Below are 23,701 nucleotides of genomic sequence, written 5' to 3' on the forward strand. Positions count from 1 at the left end.
CAAAGAAAGCTCAGGGCCAGATGGCCTCAGTGCTGAATTCTAACAGAAAATTCAAATATCAGCTTATACCAATTTTCCTCAAAGTATTCCATGCAATAGAAGCAGAAGGGTCTTTGCCAAACTCGCTTTATGAGGCTTCAGTAACCTTGACACCTAAGCCACACAAAGACATGACTAAGAAAGAGAACTATAGACAAATATCCCTCATGAACATTGATGCAAAAAATATTCAATAAAATACTGGCAAATTGGATCCAAGAACACATCAGAAAACTCATCTACTATGATCAAGTATGTTTCATCCCAGGGATGCAGGGTTGGTTCAACATATGAAAATCCATCAATGTAATCCACCATATTAACAAGTTGAGAAACAAAATCATATGATCATCTCACTAGATGCTGAAAAAGCCTGTGACAAAATCCAACACCCCTTCATAATAAAGGTCTTTGAGAGATCTGGGTAACAGGAACATACCTAAATATCATAAGAGCCATATACATCAAACCAACAGCCAACATCAAACTAAATGGAGAGAAATTCAAAGCAATTCCTCTAAAATCAGGAACAAGACAAGGCTGTCCACTATCTCTATATCTCTTCAGTGTTGTACTTGAAGTTCTAGCCAGAGCAATAAGATAACAAAAGGAGATCAAGGGGATACAAACTGGAAAGGAAGATGTCAAATTTTCACTATATGTAGATGATATGATAGTTCACAGAAGTGACCCGAAAAACTCTACCAGGGAACTCCTACAACCGATAAATACCTTCAGCAAAGTGGCAGGATACAAGATCAACTCAAGAAAATCAGTAGCCATACAGACAATAAAAGGGTTGAGAAAGAAATCAGAAAAACATCACCCTTTACAATTGCTACAAACAACATAAAATACCTTGGAGTAACTCTAACCATACCAGTGAAAGACCTGTATATCAAGAACTTTGAGTTTTAAAGAAAGAAATCAAAGAGAATACCAGAAAATTGAAGTATCCCCCATGCTCTTGGATAGGTAGGATCAATATAATAAAAATGACAATCCTGCCAAAAGCAATCTACAGACTCAATGCAATCCCCATCAAAATCCCAGCAAAATTCTTCACAGACCTTGAAAGAACAATTCTCAACTTTTTATGGAAAAACAAAAAACCCAGGGTAGCCAAGACAACCGTCCTCAACAAAGCCACCACTGGAGGCATCACCATCCCTGACTTCAAGCTCTATTATAGATCTATAGTCCTGAAAACAGCTTGGTATTGGCACAAAAATAGACAGGTAGACCAATGGAATCAAATTGAAAACCCTGAAATTAATCCATAAACCTATGAACACCTGATTTTCGACAAAGAATCTAAACTTATACAATGGAAAGAAGATAGCCTCTTCAATAAATGGTGCTGGCATAACTGGATATTGACATGTAGAAGATCCATGTCTATCACAATGCACAAAACTTAAGTCTAAGCAGATCAAAGACCTCAACATAAATCTGTTAGAAGAGAAAGTGGAAGGTGCCCTTGAACATACTAGTACAGGAGACTGTTTCCTGAACATAACAGCAGTAGCACAAACACTGAGATTGGCAATTAATAAATGGGACCTCCTGAAACTGAGATGCTTCTGTAAGGCAAAGAACACAGTCAGCAAGTCCAAAAGGAGATTGGAAAAAATATTCACTCACCCCACATCTGACAGAGGGCTGATCTCTAAAATTTACAAAGAACTTAATTAAGCAAGTCTCCAAAACACCAAAGGATCTAATTAAAAAGTGGGGGGACTGAAACAAATACAGAATTCTCAATAGACGAGTATAAAATGGCAGAGAGACACTTGAGAAAGTGCTCAACATCATTAACCATTAGGGAAAAGCTAATCAAACCAACTCTGAGGTATCATCTTACTCCTGTCAGAATGGCTAAAATAAAAAACACCAATGAGAGTTTGTGCTGGAGATGATGCGGAGAGAGGGGAACACTCCTCCACTGCTGGTGGGAGTGCCACTATGGAAATCAATATGGAGATTCCCCAGGAAAATGGGACTCAGACTACCACACGACCCAGGAATTCCACTCTTAGGCATATACCCAAAAGATACCCATTCACACAACAAGGATGTCTGTTCCACTATGTTAATAGCACCATTGTATGTATTAGCTAGATCCTCGGGGCAACCTAGATGCCCCACAACTGAAAAGTGGATAGAGAAAATGTGGTAAATTTACGCAATGGAGTACTACTCAGTGGAAAAAACAATGGAATGTTGAAATTTGCAGGCAAATGGATGGCACTAGAGGAATCCATCCTTTGTGAGGTAACCCAGACAAACATGGTATGTACTCACTCATATATGGATTTTGGATATGGATCAGGGGAGTGTCAGCCTACAATACCAGTGCCAGTGAGTCTGGGAAACAGGGCGGTTCCCAAGAGAGATGCATGATACCCTAGAGAAGTGGAATGAGGAAAGATCTCCTGAGCATATATGGAACATCGTGGGAAGGGAGAGAGAACCAGGAAAAAGAGAGGGGGAGAAGAGGAGGGGATAAGAAGGCATGGGGGAGCAGGAAGGTTGAGTTGAGGTAAGAATAGAGGAGAGCAGGATGAGAGATACCATAATAGATCGAGTCATTATAGGCTTGAGGAGAGAGCTGACTCTAGTGAGATCTCCAGAGATCTACAAGGATAATACCAACTGGCAAACTAATCAATAGCAGAGAGATTACATTAACAGCCCCTCCTTGATGATAAGGTTGATGACTACCTTATATGCCATCCTATAACCTTCATCCAGTGACTGAGGGAAGCAGAGACAGATACCCACAGCTAAACACTGAACTGAACTCCTGCAACCTAGTGACAGAGATGGAGGAGTGATGAGCAAAGGGGTTAAGACCATGATGGTGAAACCCACAAAGACAGATCACTGGATAAGGGGGAGCTCTTGAATCTCAGACTGATGCCTGAGAGGCCAACAGGGGACTGATCCATACTCCATGAATGTAGTGTCAGTGAGGAGGCCACAGAAATCACTGGGGTCTTGGGTAGTAGATCAGTGTTTACCATGGTGTATGAATGATCTTTGGCAGCCCATTCCAAATAAAGGGATGCTCTCTCAGCCTGGACAAATGGGGAAGGGCCTAGGTCCTGCCCTGGATGAAATGACAGGCCTTACCCTGTCTGAGGAATGATGTGGGGATTGGGTGGGGTGCTGGGGGGCTGGTGGAGGGACAAGGGAGGAAGGGTGGGAGAGGGAGCTGGCATTGACATGTGAAGCATTCATATTTCTAATTAAAAATATATATTGAGGAAAAAGTCACACCCCCTCTGAGACATAAGGCACAGACTTTGTAAGATCTTACTTGTTTTCAGGCCCTGAGAAATGCATGTCTAGTATCTTTGCTATTTCCAGAGATCTGCTAATTGTGTCTGTATGGGTTTATAAGCTGGACACCTTGTGGGATCAGAAAGAATTTTTAGAAGAATAAAGAGACATGAGTAGAATGTATCTATGAGCTGATTCCTTCACTCTCAGATCCCTTTAGCCAGCCCCCATGGTTGCTGTTTAGCATCCTGCCTTGAAGCAAAGTTGAGGCTGGTACTTGGAGGGAAATTGAGGCTGGTCCTTGGAGGTCTGCATACTCCTCAAAAACATGTTTCAAGGGATCTGACTCTTTATATCTCCATAGCACCAGGCAAGCAGCAGTGCACAAACACATATCCAAAACAAGCATTCATAAACATAAAATAATATATATATATATATTTTAAAAATGACTAATACATCTACTTCTACACTCCACTGGAGACTTAGAGCAAAGATGCTCTGTCCCCTTGGTGTCCCACATCAGCTCAATCCCTCCACACATAATTGGCTTTCTGATTCCAAGCAAGATCCAAAGTTACATCTGGCAGTTTCCGAATGGCAGCTCTCTAAGTCATCCACTATTTTCCTTGAGATTATATTTTGAGAAATGTAAGGTTACTAAATCAATCCATAGGAGACAAGACAGCCAAGTTTGAAGAGGGGAGGAGCAATTCTTGGCTTCACATCAATAATTGAGGAAACATTTCACAGAGAGTGAGGGAAGAAGGAGGAGATCACAGTTTAAAACAACTAAACTCAGAAACTATATAAGTACAAAGCAGCTGGGGAGTGGAGTGCAGCCACCACCAGGAAAGACTCAGTCCTGACAGAGAGACGATTCTATTCCATCCAAAATGAGGCTGCTGCTGCTTCTGGTTGTGCTGGGTTTGGAGCTGACACTAGTCTGTGTTCATGCAGAAGGAAAAACTAGTCTCATTGGAAAGAACTTTATTCCAGAAAAGGTAGTCTCATGGGGCTTGGGGACGTCTGACCCAAAGGATGCTCCTGGGAACTCTGAAGCCCAGTGGGACCTTTGAGGGGAGGGTTGTGGATCCTCACTCCATGAGACAAATAGAGGCTTCAGACTGTAAAGCAAAACCAGCCCTATGCTATCCATATCTAACAATGCCTGCAGTCCCTCACTCCCACTGAGAGACAGAGACAGGATCTTAAGTATTGTGCCAACAGATGTGAGTGAGATCTAATCCTGTGTTTGCTAATGCCCAGGCCCATGGGTCAGAGTTCTAGTGGAAACATGTCCATGAAATGTCCCTGCCCTTCCTCTCTTAACAATTCACTTATCTATTACAGATTCAGGGAAAATGGCATATCATTCTTGTGGCCTCTGACAAAAGAGAAAAGATAGAGGAACATGGAAGCATGAGAATTTTTGTGGAGTACATTCATCTCTTCAGGAACTCTTCCTTAGCTTTTAAATTCCATACCATTTAAGTGAGGTGTTCTTAGCTGAAAAAGAAGAAATGGAGGCCTGTCATGGTCTCAGGCCTTCACACACACACACACACACACACACACACACACACACACACACACACACACAGAGAGAGAGAGAGAGAGGGGGGGGGGAGAGGGAGAGAGAGAGGGAGAGGGAGAGAGAGAGAGAGAGAGAGAGAGAGAGAGAGAGAGAGAGAGAGAGAGAGAGAGAGAGAGAAACCAAGATTTCAAAGTCAGAGAATAGCATTGGTGACAGGAACAAATTTACTGGGGATTTAATAAACAGTCAGAGACATTTCTGAAACCATAATGAATGAGATGCATAACACAGCTTAAATGGAGATTATCATGAGTTAAATGTTTCTGACTAGTTGTAAGCCAAGAAAATCCACCCCTTCAACTGCATTAAAGAGGATATTAATTTTCCTCTATGGATTGGAGGGGGTACATTAGGCAACATTTGCATAGCGCTAATTTGATGCAGATGGTGGACATCTGGGTGATAATCTGCACAAGTGAGTGACAATGGGAAGTAGTCACAGATGTGACAGTGATTTGAAGTGACTGGCATTCTTTTTCTAAAAGATAAGCAAATATGTGATTACTAAAGTATCAAGTATAAGTGAAATAACACAAATGAAAGACTTTGCTTATTTTACAAAAACATTTGAAAGTTAAGTGGAATTAGAAAAGGGAGATTTGGGTAGAACAGAGGCTAAGGGGGCCAGCCAGAGCAGTACCCGTAAGCACCAGCTGATTCTATTTCACAGTGTCAATAAAGAGTGTACAGAGCTGTATTTAGTATGTGACAAAACAGAAGAGATTGGTGTATACGATGTCAAATGTAAGTATACAAAAGTCTACATATCTATCCATAAGGAACTTATAAAAACCCTAATATCTCTATTGTGGGTGTGTGTGTGTCTGTGTGAGCACATTTGCCTTATTGTTGGGAATTGAAATCAAGGTCTTATACATACTAGTTGAACTCTCTACAACTGAACAACACCTCAACCCTCTTCAGACACTCAGTTGGTTGCTGATCATTGTTTATTTAGCTAATGCAACAGAGGTCATCTAATAACTAGCATCCCATTCTTGGGCAGGTGGAACAAGTAAGGTAAGATGGTCTCTTGTCTCCTGTCTTCTGTCTGATTCTGCCCCAGTGGATGCCACCAGTCCACATCACTCAGGATGCAGCAGCAGGTACATAATACAGTGAGCTTATGAAGGGCAGATAGAGATCAATGGAAGCTGCTGATTGAAGTAGACAGGCTTTGGAGAGGAGAGTGGCTGCTGTGACTAATTGTTCACTAGAGGTTACTTCAAGATATTCAAAGAGGTATGGATAGAAAGCACCAGACATTTTCACCAATCTCTATTAGAATATGCATTTTGAGTTTTACCTGTGATATAGAATAGGTAAGAGGTTTCAATAATTTCCTGTGGACCAAAGAATTTCTGAGTTGTGTTCCATTTCTTCCACAGATGATGGATATAATAGATTTACAATACTTGATACAGACTATGATGATTATAATATAATTCTTCTCAGAAATATCAAGAATGGGGAAACATTCCAAATGATGAAGATCTACGGTAGAGTATTTTCCCACAGACATTGGTCATGGGATGGGAGAAGAGAAGAAAGAAACCCTAGGTTTAACATGGTTTTTCCAGCCTGGCCCCAAACGGCCTCTTTTTTCCTTATCTACTGCAGACAAATGGTGACCTTTGTCATCCCTCAGGCACAGTGGTGGGGGTAGGAGGTCTCTGAAAGCACACACTATGCCAGTAAGATATCCTATGAATGCTAAATTCATGGCAGGTCATGTCCATGCCTGATAATCTTGTTGTCAATCATTTTCTCATCCTTCTGGAGGGGCTCTGTCCCATTCATTATTCAGCTCTGTGAATGTGGTCAATACACAAGATGCAATCACTACTGTCACCATTATTTTTCACAGGCCGGAAACCAAAGTTGAGTTCAAAAATCAAGAAAAAGTTTGGGGATCTATGCAAGAAGAAGGGAATTGTTAAAGAAAATATATTAGACCTAATTGAAGCTGGTAAGTCAGGACTCACACATTTTTATTGCCTGTTTTATATCATGGAAAGAACATACCAAGAAGCAACCAGACATGTATTGCCCCTAGAGAAGCATGTAGTATCTCTTGTGGAAATAAATTGGACCTGGTACCTGAATGTGTTCTTATTCATACCTAGCAGATCACTGTCTCCAGGCCGAAGTTGGAAGAATGACCTGAGCTTCCAGGTGGGTAATCTCCAGTGAGAATGAAGAGTCGCTGAGCACAAATGAGACCCTTTCAAAAGCATTGTATTGTGCCCTAAAATTATAATAAAATAATTGATAAGGAAGCTTTGAGGAGAGATTGAAGTTTGGTTTCAAAATTTCTGGGTTTATGATTTAGTCCTGTGATGAGCTTTCCAGTAAGTGACCCAAGTGTTTAAGTAAGGAAACAGGGATTTGGATGGACATAGATGCTGTACTTTTGTGTGAAAAGTGCTCAGCAAAGCATCAATAGTCATTAAGAATGTGAGTGTAGATGTTCACCAGTGGCTGGGTCCACCTCACTCCCACTCCTGATAATAACATCTTCCTGTGAGGTCTTTATATCCTAACCCTTCCATGGGAATACAGCATCATAATCTGCATTTCTCCTCCAGCCTGAAGAGTACCATGAATTCCTTCATCTATCCTCTTTCCCATTCATTCCAAGGCTTCATTCTGATGATATGTGAAAGCCTTTAAAGATGCTTTAATCATTAAGCCTCAATATATTGTAATTTCTTCATAACTTTGTATAATGAGCCCTTCTCTGTTTCACCAGCCAGCTCCCAAATAATGACACAGACTTTATATTAATTATGACAGTTTGGCCTGTAGGTTAGGCTTGATGCTACTTAGCTCTTATAACATAAATTAACCCATTTACATTAATCTACATTCACATGGGGTTACCTCTCATCCATCTTGCACCTCCTGTTTCCTCTCCTGTTCCTCTGGCTGACAACCCTGCCCATTCCTCTTCCCTGCGTTCATTCTCTCTCTCTCTCTCTCTCTCTCTCTCTCTCTCTCTCTCTCTCTCTCTCTCTCTCTCTCTCTCTCTCTCTCTCTGCCTTTAAGTCCCACCTAATTGTCCTGCCTATTTATTGTCCATTCATCCCTTTCTAAAAACAATCACAGTGACACATCTTCCTACAATGTGCAAATATCACACAACAGAGTTTCTTATGCAAAAGATAGTGGGAACAAGCCTAGGATCTTTCATTATTGTTATTTTCCATATGGTATCAATAAGGAAAATGTTATTTATTCTATGCCTTTTGTTCTGTATACTGGTCGGTAACATCAGTTTTGTGGTCAGGGAAGGTCTGTGTCGTCACACTTTACTGTGTATGACAGAATGTCTCTATGTCCTGAAGCCAGCTCTAGCAGTACTTAATGAGTGTCTGCATTCTTTCTTCCTGGCTTCCTCAGTGTTGAGTGGGTCTCCTAACCTGGACTCTAACATCATGCCTTCCTGTCCACACTCTGTTCTATGACAAGTCCTGTGATCTGATTGCCATCTATGTCCCCCAGGAAAGCATAAACCCTACATCCCCAGCATCTTCCCTGATTATCTAGGATGACTCATCCAGAAACAAAGGATTTCTTTTAAATGTCTCTTTGTCATACCCATGACAACTCTGCATGAATGGATTCCTGTACCTGTTCAATAAAAGATTACCCTTGCTGTTACATGCATGTCTCTCTGTCCAATAAATGTGAGAATGCCAGCGAGTGCATGAGCATACTTGCTGAGTCCTGTATCCAAGATCCTTCCTCATGTACCAGAATTGAACCTGAGTTTCAGGTTTTACCACCTCTGCAATAATATCAAGCCTCAATGAGTGCTGCCTAGTCATAGGTTCTCCTGTTTCAGTGACCTTATATTGACCATAGGAAAACAGACATGCTGCACACTTCCTCAATCCACAAAGCCTCTTTTTCAACAGGGCATGGAGCACAAAGGCCTCTGAGGCTATACCTATACAGCATGGATTCAGATGTACACCTTGGAAAAAAGAATGTTTTGGTCACTAGAGGCACAAACGATTAAGAGAAATGGCTGCCTACCTTGCCGCAGCATGCTATGATCAATAGATTATATTGGCTTCAAGCTCATGGCTTCTGACTTGAGTTATTGGTGTGCTTTGCTAAAATAAAGCAAAACACTATTTAGAAAGACAACCAATTATGCTGCAACCCCCTCATTCCTCCCACCCCACATCCTGATGGCTAAGTTTCCTTGGCCAGCCTGAAATTCCTAGGTCCAAGTCATTCTCTGGTCAGTCTCGTAAGTGTCTGCAACTACATCCATGTACTTCCATGCTCAGATTTTCATTTTTAATCTTGACATTTAAGAGACAAAAAGAATCTGTACACAACATGAGCTAAGTTTAAAAATACTCAGAAAATTAAACAGCTAAAGAAATGGCTTGACAATGCCACCATGAGGGATGAGACTACTATCCAGAGAAAGTCAAAGAAAGAGCTTTGGCTGCTCACAGGTCAAGACGACACCTTGAGTTCTCCCTGAGTCTGAACCTACAAAACCAAACACTTTGTGGATATGAGTCACAATATAGTAAAAAATTCAAAGTCAAGGAGGAAATTACAAATCTCAACACAGTGCAATTCTTTCTAAGTGAAGATACAGGGAAATTGTTGGCATAGGGGCCTTACTGAAACCAACAAGCATAGAGGACTGGAAGTAATTGCCAAAAAGTGATGTCAGATATGGAGGTGCCTCTCAGAGGAACCAAAGCTGAGACAGAGTGATTTTCAGGAGTACTATCCAACCTTACCTAAATACAACAATAGGACAACTTCTTGTGACTTCAGAAGCAGGCACCATCCATGTGAAAGATCAAAGCAGCAGTTGGAATCTTGTGGTTTGCCTGGCGTTTAGATCTAAGAGTCCCCATTTCAACAAGCTGGCCTGATGCACATGGCTGGCCCACAATGCCTTACTGGATATTCATAACCTCATAAAAAAGCAACATTAGGCAAGATCATTTGGAGATAGTAAAAGCAAGATCATTTGCCATCTATAAACATGTCTGTCCTAGAGCTAAAGTGAGTGATGACTGCTTCTCTTCTAATTACAGAGTTTGCTTGATGTTAGGGTTGTCCCAGGTTACCTTTATGGAAACTCTCACATTCTAGTTCTCATCTTCCTGAATGTATGAATTTTCATGAGTATGCCCTCTTCAGCCTGCTTGAAATATGGGGCTACCTACTAAGCCTCTCCATTCAGTGTTGTGAATTGAAAAGATGCGTCTCTTACTAAAGCATCTTCTGATTGTTTTAATAAAGAGCTCAATGGTCAATAGATGAGCAGGTGATATTGGCAGGACTTCTGGGGAGAGACAGGAACTTGGAAAGAATCTGAGGCATGAGTGATTTTCCAGTCAGACACAGAGAGATTCGGTGTACAGGGGGGAAATAGCTAAAGGTCCATGTTGCAGAATCTAGATTCATATAAATGAGTTAATTTAAGTTTTAAGAGCTAATTGGGAAGAATCTAAGCTAAGACCAAGTTTTTGTAACTAATAATAAGTTTCTGTGTCATCTTTTGGGGGGGCTGGCAGTCCAAATATATTCTAAAAAGTATGAAATGCCTTATTTGGGACACAGGAGGTCATGGATATTCACACAGCCTGAGAAAGCTGAACAAAAAAATGTCTTAACATAGAGGCAGACATGTTTCTTGGTAACCACCATCTCTCAACTAAGTACAGTGCTTATGGTATATAGAGGTGTGGCTCCTTTAAGAAGCCCACACTTAAGAGACTGTGTACTTGAGCAGTCAGAATACAAACAGCTGCCGTACAGTGAACACAACAAATTCTCAGCATTGGGAAGCCAGTGACAAGTGCTATATGCTAGGTTGAGCCGTGCCACAAATAGCCTATCTGCTTAAGATTTGCCACACAGAGACATAGAAGTTTGCAGATGAGTAGAAATTCAGGTCTAGTCCAAGAAATGCTGTGAACAGGTATAATATGGTTGAACATATGCATAGATGGCAAATAAAGAAAAGAAAATGAGTATAGGCAGTCATAAAAAATAATTTAAAATCATAACATAAAATCTTTAAAAAAGAAATAAATTAACATTTAAAAAATAAGCCACATGAGGATGGGAAATATCATGAAATAGAATGTCTGAATTCTATATATACTGCCTTATTAACTTTAAATCTTTTAAATGCTAATGATAAAAAAGCAGCAGATGCTGAGAGACATTGGATTATGGAAACTACTAAATTAACCCAACTTATATATTTTAAGGATGTCTTAACTTTAGAATGAAAGTCAGAAAATGTGTTGAATTGAGGGGAAAGTTATGCCTTTGTTTCCACAGGAAATGAAAAGGTAGGGATTCCTTCAAAATTAATACAGATGAGATCTGACCAGGGAAAACTGGCTACAGACATAACAAAAGAAACAAAGAAAAGCTATAAGGCAGGTGACATATATGCTGATCCCTCTACTATGGAAACAGCTCTAAGACTAGATGAGACATGATAAATCTTGTTGGTTATAGAATCCTCATGAGTTATAATTACATGTCATCCTTTCATATAGCATGGATGGAGATTTATATTATAGTTTGGTTATGCAGTCTAAATAGCTTATAGAGTTGACAGATGCCTTTTACCTGTCCAAACATAGAGCAGAAAATTATCTTTAGCTGATATACACATATCTCACATTCTACACTTCTATTAACAGAGACATGTATGTTACTGTTAAAAGTATGTGTGTTTTCAGAATAAAAGGATAAAACATCAAGAAGACAAGTAGCCCAAGTAATCCAGCCTCTCAGAATGCCTCTGTTGCAGTTTCTTCAAAAATCTGCACCTAGAACAATTTCAGAGTGGCTAGCTGAGATGGCCCAGCCTTATAGACTACTCGAGCTCAGTTAAGCCCTGCATTTTCCCCTCATTCAGAGACTCTCCTAGGATTTGACCATTATTCGGGTTGTTTCAGGGTTCCCTAAAGATGCTGTCACTCCCAGACAACAGGAAGTAATTTTAAGAACACAACACCCACATTCCCAAGAGGTGGAGTGGGTGGTTTTTGGTCATTCAATGAATTGTGTATGCTTATCATTAGGTGGATAAGGGGTTGGCTTCAAGCTGTGATTGGTCACTTCAGGGAGGAAAATAAGCAAAGGAAGGTAGATTTAGTGATCTTTCTCTAAAAAGATAGAAGGGGAATATAAGAATAATAGAATAAAATGGTAGATTATTGAATCTACTTTTAAACTAAAAAGCAACTACTTGTCTCAAATATTTTCCATTGGTATGGATTTTTGTATGCTGATATGAATCTAAGGTTATTTTTACTATAAAATTCTGCATATATGTTTCTACTCCTTTTTAAGGCATTGTATTCATGTAGCTCTTTTAAAATTGTAATATAAGTTGTGCACTGATACCACCCACCTTTAATCACAGCATTTGGGAGGCAGAGGCATGAGTTCAAGGTCAGCTCAAAAGAGAAATTTCAAAGCAAGTTACAAAATGCCTCAAGGCAATAAAATGAAAACAGGGTTTCAAAAATTACAGGTCAGTTGCCAGGCATGGTGGCTCATGCCTCTAATCACAACATTTGGGAGACAGACGCGGTGGATCTCTGGGAGCTCAAGGTTAGTCTGATCTCCAAAGTAAGTTCCAAGACACCTATGGTTCTTATCCAGAGAAACACTGTCTCAAAAAGAATGCACCACAGGATATAAAGCAATGCAAAGGGGAAGTTTATAGCAGTAGATGCTCACTGTAAAAGTGATAAAAAGTAAACAATCAAATTCTACACCTCCAGGAACTATCAACAAGAATGAACTAAATGAAAAATTAGCAGAATGGAGAAGATAAAAATTATAGCCAAAATAAAAGAAAAGAGACTAGAAAAACTTTAATTTGATGAACTGAAAAGTTCCCTTTCGGAGACATGAAACTGGTAAATCAGTAAATAGGCTAAAAAATGAGATTCAACCAAATTAGAAAATGGCTACTTCACAACTAGTCCCACAGGAACAAAAGAGGCCCCAAATCAGGACTGAATGGCAGTCATCCAATTAGACAACATGTAAGAAACAGACAAAAACCTAGAGACCGGACAATTAGCACTCATCAAAAAGAAAGACAGAATCTGAAGCTGACTTCTGCACACCACTGGAGTCTTAGAGCAAAGGTACTTTGCTCACCTGGCCTCCCACTTCAGTTCAACCCCTCTTCACTTAATTGACATTTTCATTACAAGCCAGATTCAAAGTTACATCTGGCAGGTTTCAAATGGAAGCTCTCTAAGGCTTCCACTATTTTTCTTGAGACTATGTTTTGAGAAATGTAAGGTTACTGAATCAATCCATGGGAGATGAAAGGGCCAAGTTTGAAGAGGGCAGGAGCAATTCTCGGTCTCACTTCAGTAAGTGAAGAAACATTCCACAGAGAATGAGGGAAGGAAGAGGATATCCATAGTTTTAAAAAAACTGAACTCAGAAACTGTATTATTACAAAGCATCTGCTGAGTGGAGTGCAGCCACAACCAGGAAAGACTCAGTCCTGATGGAGAGACGATTCCATCCAAAATGAGGCTGCTGGGTAGAACAGAGCCTAAGGGGGCCAGCCACAGCAGGACCCATAAAACCAGCTGTCTCTCTTTCACAGTGTAAATGGAGAGTTCACCAAGCAATATTTAGTTTGTGACAAAACAGAAGATGATGGTGAATATGATGTCATATGTACGTATACAAATATCTGTGAATAATAATCTTAGTAAACCCTAATGTCTTTATCGTGTGTGTGTGTGTGTGTGTGTGCATGCGCGCGCGTGCATGCATGTATGTGTGTGTGTGTGTGTGTGTGTGTGTGTGTGTGTGTGAGAGAGAGAGAGAGAGAGAGAGAGAGAGAGAGAGAGGGAGAGAGAGAGAGATCACATGTGAGGCATTGTTGGGGACTGAATTGAAGGCCTTGTGCATACTAGTCAAACTTGCTACTACTGAACCACACCCCCACCCTCATCATATTCTCAGCTGCTTCCTGATCATTGTGTATTTACCTAATGCATCAGGGGCCATCTAATTACTACCATCCCAGTCTTGGGCAGGTTGAACAAGTAGGGTAAGATGGTTTCTCATCTCCTTCCATCTGTCTGATTCTGTCCCAGTGGGTACCACCAGTGCACATCACTCAGGATGCAGCAGCAGGTGTTTGATACAGTGAGCTTATGAAGACAGATAAAGGTCACTGGAAGTTGCTGATGGAGGTAGCCAGGCTTTGGAGAGGATAACAGAAGAGAGTTGCTGCTGTGACTAACTGTCCATTAGAGGTCAAGCCATCAGCATCCTTTCTCCTAGAAATTACTTCATGAAGTCCAGAGAGCTACAGATAGAAATCATTAGACATTTTCACCAATCTTTTCCTGAATATGCATTTTATTTTTTATATGTGGTATAAAATAGGTAAAAGATTTCCATTATTTCCTTGTACCAAAGAATTTCTGAGTGCTGCTCTATTTCTTCCACAGATGACAGATATAATAGATTTACTGTATTTGATACAGACTATGATGATTATATTATAATTCATCTCAGAAATATCAAGAATGGCAAAGCATTCCAGTTTATGGAGCTCTTTGGTAGAGTATTTTCATACAGACACTGGTATTGAGATTGGAGAAGAAGAGAAGAAACCCTAGCTCTAACATGGTTTTTCCAGTCTGGCCATGACATGCCTCTTTTTTCTTGCCTCCTGAAGGCAGATATTCACAGTGGTGAGGTGGGAGGACTCTGAAATCCCTCACTATGCAAGTAAGATATCCTATGCATGCCAAATTCATGACAGGTCATGTCCATGCCTGATAACCATGTTGTCAATTATTTTCTCATCTTTCTGGAAGGGCCCTGACCCACCATTCAGCTCAGGGAACATGATCAATACACAAGATGCAATCACTACTTTCACCATTATTTTTCACAGGACGAAAACTAGAGCTGAGTGCAAACATCAAGGGAATGTTTGGGGATCTCTGCAAGAAGAATGGAATTGTTAAGGAAAATATATTGGACCTAACGGAGGCTGGTAAGTCAGGACTCATATATTTTTCTCTTCCTGATTTTATATCATAGAAAGGACAAACCCTGGACATTGGCAACCAGACACGTGTTGCCACTAGAGAAGCATCTGGTATCTCTTGGGGAACTGGACCTGGCACCTGAATATATTCTTGTTCATACCCTGCAGAGCACTGTCTCCGGGTAATCTCCAGTGAAGAGGGGGTGGGCAAAAATGAGGCCCTTCCTAAAGCATTAGTATTATGCCCCAAATTACATTAAAAATAGTTGGTAAGGAACCTTTGAGGAGCACTTCCAATTATCTGGCATTGTGACTTAGTCGTATGATAAGCTTTTCAGTAAATGATCCAAGTGATTAAGTAAGAAAACAATGATGTGGACAGACAAAAATGCTGTATTGTGTGAAAAGGGATCAGTCAAGCATCAAATGTCATTAAGAATGTTAATATAGATGCTAGGTAGTGTCTGGTGTCTACCTCCCTCCACTTCTCCTCCATACTGGAGAGCACACTGAGTTCCCTCATTTTTCCTCTTTCCCATTTATTCCAAGACTTCATTCTGATAATATATGAAAGCCTTTAAAAGTACTTTTTATCATTGTAGGAGGAAAATAATGCCGCCATTAACCATGTAACTTACTAGTGGTGCATACAGATGAGGTAATAAAAAAGAGCGGTTTACCACACCACTAACCACACCCACTTTAGGCATGACTAAAGACGTATACGGACAGACTTAAAGATGTATACAGACTTGTAGGTGGTGAACTACGTCATTAGCCAGGCCCACTTTTGGGCGTGGCTAGGGGCTTTATGGGGGAAGGTATAAAAGCCTGAACAAAGGAAGTCTTGGTCTCTTTTTCTGGCTTTCGGCTTCCAGTTCAGCGGCGGAAAACTACTGGGCTCATCTGGGTTACTTGTTTAGTATCTTGTGAGTAATTTCTACAATAAATACTTAGTTTTACTTTCAGTAAGTGTGCCGTTTATCATTACAGCATCATATCATTATTTCTCAAACACTGAAAATTCTGCCGAGTTTTGTGACAAGTCTTTTTCTGTTCCACCAGCCAGCTTCCAAATAATGAAACTGACTTTTATTAATCATGACAGTTTGTTCTGTGGATTAGGCTTGTTCCTACTTAGCTCTTATAATTTAAATTAACCCATTTATCTTAATCTATATTCACATAGTGTTATCTTTCTTCCATCTTGCAAATCCTATTTCCTCTCCAATTCCTCTGGCTGACAACTCTGCCTCCTTCCTTTTAGATGAGTTTTCTCTCTCTCTTACTGTAAGTCCCACCTAAATGTCCTGCCTTGTTATTGGTCATTCATCTCTTTCTTAAACCAATCATAGTGACACATCTTCACACAGTGTATAGATATCCGACAACAAAGCTTCTTATGCCAAAAATACTGAGAACAATCTTCAGATCTTTCATTACTTTTATTTTTCATACAGCATCAATAAGGATAAGGTCATTTATTCTATGCATTTTTTCCTGTATTCTGGTAAGTAACATAATTGGGTTGGCAGGTGAAGTTCTGTGTCTTCACCCTTTGCTCTGTATGATAGAATGTCTCTATTTCCTAAAGTCAACTATAGCAGTGCTTATTCAGTGTACTGTGTATTCTTCCCACCAGCCTGGTCCCAGAGCTGCTTCAATCCCAAATGGACACAATGGACACCATGCTTATGAAGCTGTTGGCTGTTTTCTATGGTTTCTCATTGGCCAGCTCTGACTTAATTATTAAGCTATAATAATGAATATATATTTTTATAAGGACTTATTTCTGAGGACACCCTCCTGACGAGTCCTCTTCTCCTGAGAGATCACATGGCAACTCCTACTCTTGACTACATTTCAAAGCAGCCTCCTCGACTCCCAGATCCATCACATCCCTCCAGTGCTCAGCTCCCAGATACCAGAGCACTGCTTTCTCCATACCTCACCAGTTTCCGGTGTTCCTCTCTTGTTCTGGGCCACTGTCCCATTTTACTGCTTCTCTCAAGCACATACCTAGGCAGCACAAGGTAAAGAGACAACCGACAAAAAAAAAAAAAAAAAAAAAAGACCAAGAAATAGACGTGATCTTCTATGGGATAACTTGAGGTAAGAGAGCTCAGAAGTGAGCAGTAGACATTGCCAACAAAAGCTGACTCTCATCTCCAGGTAAAAGCGCTTCTCTGTCGGGAGCATTCCACAGTAGCCTAAGGATGTCTCCTGGGTGCAGTCCTGAGTGAACTGGTGGGGTCCTCTTCAGGCAGTTGCTCGCCTGTGGAGTCTGTTGAGGGTTTCCAGAGGCTGCGTTTTTCTTGAGGTCTGTCCCTCCCTGTCTATCACTGGTGAAGTTTTCCTCTAGCGCGGGAGGTCCATTTCGTGGTGTGCTGGTTGGTTTTTGCTGTATGGGTCCTTAGTATTCAAGAGGTTAAGCAAGTAGTTTCTCAAACAGTGCTGTATCATTAGTTTTTGTGACATTAAGCACATAGTTTCTCAAACACTGTTGCATGGTTACTTTTAAAGAAGGTAAGCAAGTGGTTTCTCACACAGTCTTGTATTGTTAGTTTTGAAGAAGTTAAGCACGTAGTTTCTCACAATGTGTTGTATCGTTAGTTTTGAAGAAGTTTCGCACTTAGATTCTCTCACAGTCTTCCATGGTTAGTTTTAAAGAAGTTAAGCAAGTGGTTTCTCACACAGCGTTGTATCGTTGTCTTTCAAGAAGTCAGTTTTCGGAAGTTAAGCACATAGTTTCTCACACAGTGTTGTATTCTTAGATTTGAAGAAGTTATGTAGGTAGTTTGACACACAGTGTTACATCGTTAGTTTTCTAGAAGATAAGCACGTTGTTTCTCACACAGTGTTGTATCGTTAGTTTTAAAGAAGATAAGCAAGTGTTTTCTCACACAGTCTTTTATCTTTAGTTTTGAAGAAGTTAAGCATGTAATTTCTCACAGAGTGTTGTATAGTTAGATTTGAAGAAATTATGCACGTAGTTTCTCACACAGTGTTGCATGGGTAGTTTTAAAGAAGTAAAGCATGTGGTTTCTCATAGAGTGTTGTATTGTTAGTTTGGAAGTCGTTAACCACGTAGGATCTCACACAGTGTTGTATCGATAGTTTTCAAGCAGATAAGCATCTGTTTTCTCACACAGTCTTGTATCGTTAGTTTTGAAGAAGTTAAGCACATAGATTCTCACAAAGTGTTGTATAGTTAATTTTGAAGAAGTTACGCATGTAGATTCTCACACATTGTTTCATGGTTAGTTTTAAAAAAGTTAAGCATGTGGCTTCTCACACAGTGTTGTATCGTTAATTTGGAAGAATTTACACACGTAGTTTCTCACAAAGTGTTGTATCGTTGTCTTTCAAGAAGTTAAGCAGGTAGGTTCTCACACAGTGTTGTATTGTTAGTTTTGAAGAAGTTATGCAAGTAGTTTCTCACACAGTTTTGCATGGTTAGTTTTAAAGAAGTTAAGCACGTGGTTTCTCACACAGTGTTGTATCGTTAATTTGGAAGAATTTACACACTTAGTTTCTCACAAAGTGTTGCATCGTTAGTTTTGAAGAAGCTACACACGTAGTTTCTCACACAGAGTTGCATGGTTAGTTTTAAAGAAGTTAAGCACGTGGTTTCTCATACAGTGTTGTATCGTTAATTTGGAAGAATTTACACACTTAGTTTCTACAAAGTTGTCTTTCAAGAAGTTAAGCAGGTAGGTTATCACACAGTGTTGTATCATTAGGTTTCGTGAAGTTAAGCACATAGGTTCTCACACAGTGTTGTATCAATAATTTTCAAGAAGATAAGCACGTAGTTTCTCACACAGTGTTGTATAGGTAGTTTTAAAGAAGTTATGTAGGTAGTTTGACACACAGTGTTACATCATTAGTTTTCAAGAAGATAAGCACGTGTTTTCTCACACAGTGTTGTATCGTTAGTTTAGAAGATGGTACGCATGCTGTTTCTCATACGGTGTTGTATCATTAGTTTTCATGAAGTTAAGCACGTAGTTTCTCAAACAGTGGTGTATCATTAGTTTTCGTGACGTTAAGCACATAGTTTCTCAAACACTGTTTTATGGTTACCTTTAAAGAAGGTAAGCACGTGGTTTCTCACACAGTGTTGTATCATTAGTTTTGAAGAAGTTTCGCAAGTAGTTTCTCACAGTGTTGCATGGTTAGTTTTAAAGAAGTTAAGCATGTGGTTTCTCACACAGTGTTGTATCGTTAGTTTTCAAGAAGATACCATGTGTTTTCTCACACTTTGTTGTATCGTTAATTTTGAAAAATTTACGCACTTAGTTTCTCACAAGGTGTTGTATCGTTAGTTTTGAAGATGGTATGCACGCTGGTTCTCAAACGGTGTTGTATCATTAGTTTTCGTGAAGTTAAGCACGTAGTTTCTCAAACACTGTTGCATGGTTAGTTTTACAGAAGTTAAGCACGTGGTTTCTCATTCAGTGTTGTATCATTGTTTTTCAAGAAGTTAAGCAAGTAGGATCTCACACAGTGTTGTATCGTTGGTATTCAAGAAGATAAGCAGGTAGGTTCTCACACAGTGTGGTATCATTAGTTTTCGTGAGGTTAAGCACATAGTTTTTTCAAGCAGTGTTGTATCATTATTTTTCGTGAATATAAGCACGTAGTTTCTCACACAATGTTATATGGGTAGTTTTAAAGAAGTTATGTAGGTAGTTTCACACACTGTTATATCGTTACTTTTCAAGAAGATAAGCACTTGGTTTCTCACACAGTGTTGTATCGTTAGTTTTAAAGAAGATAAGCAAGTGTTTTCTCAAAGTGTTACATCGTAAGTTTTGAAGTAGTTACGCACTTAGTTTTTCACATAGTGTTGTATCGTTAATTTTGAATAAGTTATGCATGCAGTTTCTCACACAGTGTTGTATCGTTGGATTTGAAGAAGTTATGCACTTAGTTTCTCACACAGTGTTGTATCATTAGTTTTCAAGAAGATAAGCACGTGTTTTCTCACACAGTGTTGTATCGTTAATTTTGAAAAATTTACACACTTAGTTTCTCACAAGGTGTTGTATCGTTAGTTTTGAAGATGGTACGCACGCTGTTTCTCACACGGTGTTGTATCATTAGTTTTCATGAAGTTAAGCACGTAGTTTCTCAAACAGTGCTGTATCATTAGTTTTCGTAAAGTTAAGCACATAGTTTCTCAAACAGTGTTGCATGGTTAGTTTTAAAGAAGGTAAGCACGTGGTTTCTCACACAGTGTTTTATCGTTGGTTTTGAAGAAGTTATGCATGCAGTTTCTCACACAGTGTTGTATCGTTGGATCTGAAGAAGTTATGCACTTAGTTTCTCACACAGTGTTGTATTGTTACTTTTCGTGATATTAAGCACATAGTTTCTCACACAGTGTTGCAAGGTCAGTTTTAAAGAAGTAAAGCATGTATGTCAAACTACCTACATAACTACTTCAAAACTGACGATGTAACACTTTGAGAAAACACTTGCTTATCTTCTTTAAAACTAATGATACAAGACTGTGTGTAACTATGTGCTTAACTTCTTGAAAGTAAGGTAGAATAGTGTGTGAGAAACTACATGCATAACATCGTAAAAACGAACAATACAAGCGTAACTTTTTGAAAACTAAGTTTACAACAGTGCATGCGAAAGTACATGCTTAACTTCTTAAAAACTAACGATACAAGACTGTGTGAGAAACTACATGCTTAACTTCTTCAAAAGTTAATGAAACAACACAATGTGAGAAAAAACATGGGTAACATATTTAAAACTTACTATAAAACGCTGTGTGAGAAACTACATGCTTAATTTCTTGAAAATTAACGATACAACACTGTGTGAGAATCTATAGTCTTAAGGTCGTGAAGACTAACAATGCAACACTGTATCAGAGACTACATGCGAAACTTATTGAAAATTAACGATACAACATTATGTGAGAATCTAGAAGCGTAACTTCGTGAAAACTAACGATACAACACTGCGTGAGAAACTATGTTATTAATTCCTTGAAAACTAATGATACTATAGTTTGTGAGAAACTACATATGGAACTTCTTTAAAAGTAAGAATACAATACTGCGTGAGAAAATACATGCGTAACTTCTTCACAAATAACCATACAACACTATGTGAGAATGTATACGAGTAACTTCTTGAAAACTATTAAAACAAAACTGTGTGAGAAACTACACGCATAACTTCGTGAAAACTAACGATACAAAACTGTGAGAGAAACTACGTGCTTAACTTCTTGAAAACTAATGATACAACACTTTGTGAGAAACTACATATGTAACTTTTTTAAAATAACAAAAACAACACTGTGTGTGAAACTTCGTGCTTAACTTCTTTAAATCTAATGATACAACACTGTGTGTGAAAATACAATCATGACGTCTTTAAAAGTAAAATTACAACATTGTTTGAGCAACTGCATGCTTAACATCTTGAAAACTAATGATACAACACTGTGTGAGAATCTACAGGCCTAACTTCATGAAACTAAAGATACAACATTGTGAGAGAAAATACATGCTTAACTTCTTAAAAACTGACAATACTTATTGGAAATTAGCGATGCAACACTATGTGAGAATATATAAGCGTAACTTAGAGAAAACTAATAATACAACACTGTATGTGAAACTACGAGCTTATCTTCTTGAAACATTCACCCTGTGTGACAAACTACTTGCTTAACCTCATGAAAACTAAGGATACAACACTGCATGAGAAACTACATGTGTAACTCCTTCAAAACTAACCATACAACACTATGTGAGAATGTATACGTGTAACTTCTTCAAAACTATCGATACAACATATTGTGAGAAATTGCAAGCGTAACTTCTTTAAAAATAATGATACAACTCTGTGTGAAAAACTACATGCTTAACTTCTTGAAAACTAACAATACAACACTGTGTAAGAAACTACGTTATTATCTTCTTGAAAACTAATGATACATCACTGTGTGAGAAAATATATATGTAACTTCTTTAAAATCAACTACACAAACTGTGTGAGAAACTTCATGCATAACTCTGTGAAAATAACAACACTGTGTGAAAAACTACATATGTAACTTCTTTAAAACAAACGATACAAGAATGTGTGTGAAACTACATGCTTAACTACTTGAAAACTAATGATACAACACTGTGAGAAACTACAATCATGAGTTCTTTAAAAGTAACGATTCAACACTGTGTGAGAAACTACAGTCATGAGTTCTTTAAAAGTAACGATTCAACACTGTGTGAGAAACTACATGCATAACTCATTGAAAAGTAACGATACAACAATATGTGAGAATGTATAAGCATAAATTCGTGAACTAACAATATAACACTGTGTGAGAAACTCCATGCTTAACTTCTTTAAAACTAACAAAACTACACTGTGTCTGAAACTACATGGGTAACATATTGAAAACTATTTATAAAACACTGTGTGAGAAACTACATGCCTAAATTCGTGAAAACTAACGATACAACACTGTGTGAGAAAATACGTGCTTAACTTCTTGAAACCTAACAATACAACACTGTGTGAGAAAATACGTTCTTAACATCTTAAAAACTAATGATACCACACTGTGTGAGAAATTAAGTGCGTAAGTTTTTGAAAACTAATGATACAACACTGTGTGAGAAACTGCAAGTGTAACTTTTTTTTTTTTTTTGGTTTTTCGAGACAGGGTTTCTCTGTATTGTTTTGGAGGCTATCGGTCCAGCCCAGCCTCGAACTCACAGAGATCCGCCTGCCTCTGCCTCCTGAGTGCTGGGATTAAAGGCGTGCGCCACCACCGCCCGGCTGTAAGTGTAACTTTTATAAAACTAAATGTACTACATTGTGTGAGAAACTGCCATGTGTAACTTCTTGAAATCTAATGATACAATATTGTGTGAGAAACTACAAGCTTAACTTCTTGAAAACTCAGTATAAAACACTGTGTGAGAATCTACATGCGTAACTTCTTGTAAACTAACGATACAACACTGTGTAAGGGCATACGTGCTTAACTTTCTGAAAACTAACCACACAACACTGTGTGAGAAACTGCAAGTGTACCTTTTTAAAAACTAACTGTACAACAATATGTGTGAATGTATAAGCGTAACTTCGTGAAAACTAACAATACAACACTGTGTGAGAAACAATGTGCTTAATTTCTTGAAAACTCATGATACAACACTGTGTGAGAAACTACATGCGAAACTTTTTGAAATCTAACTATGCAACACTGTGTGAGAGTTTACAAGCGTAAGTTCACCAAAACTAACGAAACAACACTGTATCAGAGACTACATGGTCAACTAATTGAAAATTAAAGATACACAACTATGTGAGGATGTGTAAGTGAAACTTCTTGAAAACTAACGATACAACTCTGTGTGAGAAACTACTTCCTTAACTTCTTGAAAACTAACGATGCAACATTGTGTGACTGAACTGCAAGCGTAACTACTTTATAACGAAAGATAAAACCATGTATGAGAAACTACATGCATAATTTATTGAACACTAATGATACAACACTGTGTGAGAAACTACATGCATATCTTAGTGAAAAATAACAATACAACACTGTGTTAGAACCTATGTGTGTAACTTCTTGAAAACTAGTGATATACAACACTGTGTGAAACTACATATGTAACTTATTTAAACCTAAGGATATAACACTGTGTGAGAAACTACATGCTTACCTTCCTGAAAAC

At 38.8% G+C, this 23,701-nt stretch overlaps 1 pseudogene; it reads left to right on the forward strand.

Moving 5' to 3' along the window:
- Positions 1–4,220: 4,220 nt before the first annotated feature.
- LOC121135839 lies at positions 4,221–7,088 on the forward strand (annotated as a pseudogene).
- The last annotated feature ends 16,613 nt before the right edge of the window (positions 7,089–23,701 follow it).

This window comes from Mesocricetus auratus, unplaced genomic scaffold, assembly GCF_017639785.1.
Source record: "Mesocricetus auratus isolate SY011 unplaced genomic scaffold, BCM_Maur_2.0 Super-Scaffold_100043, whole genome shotgun sequence".
NCBI lineage: Eukaryota > Metazoa > Chordata > Mammalia > Rodentia > Cricetidae > Mesocricetus > Mesocricetus auratus.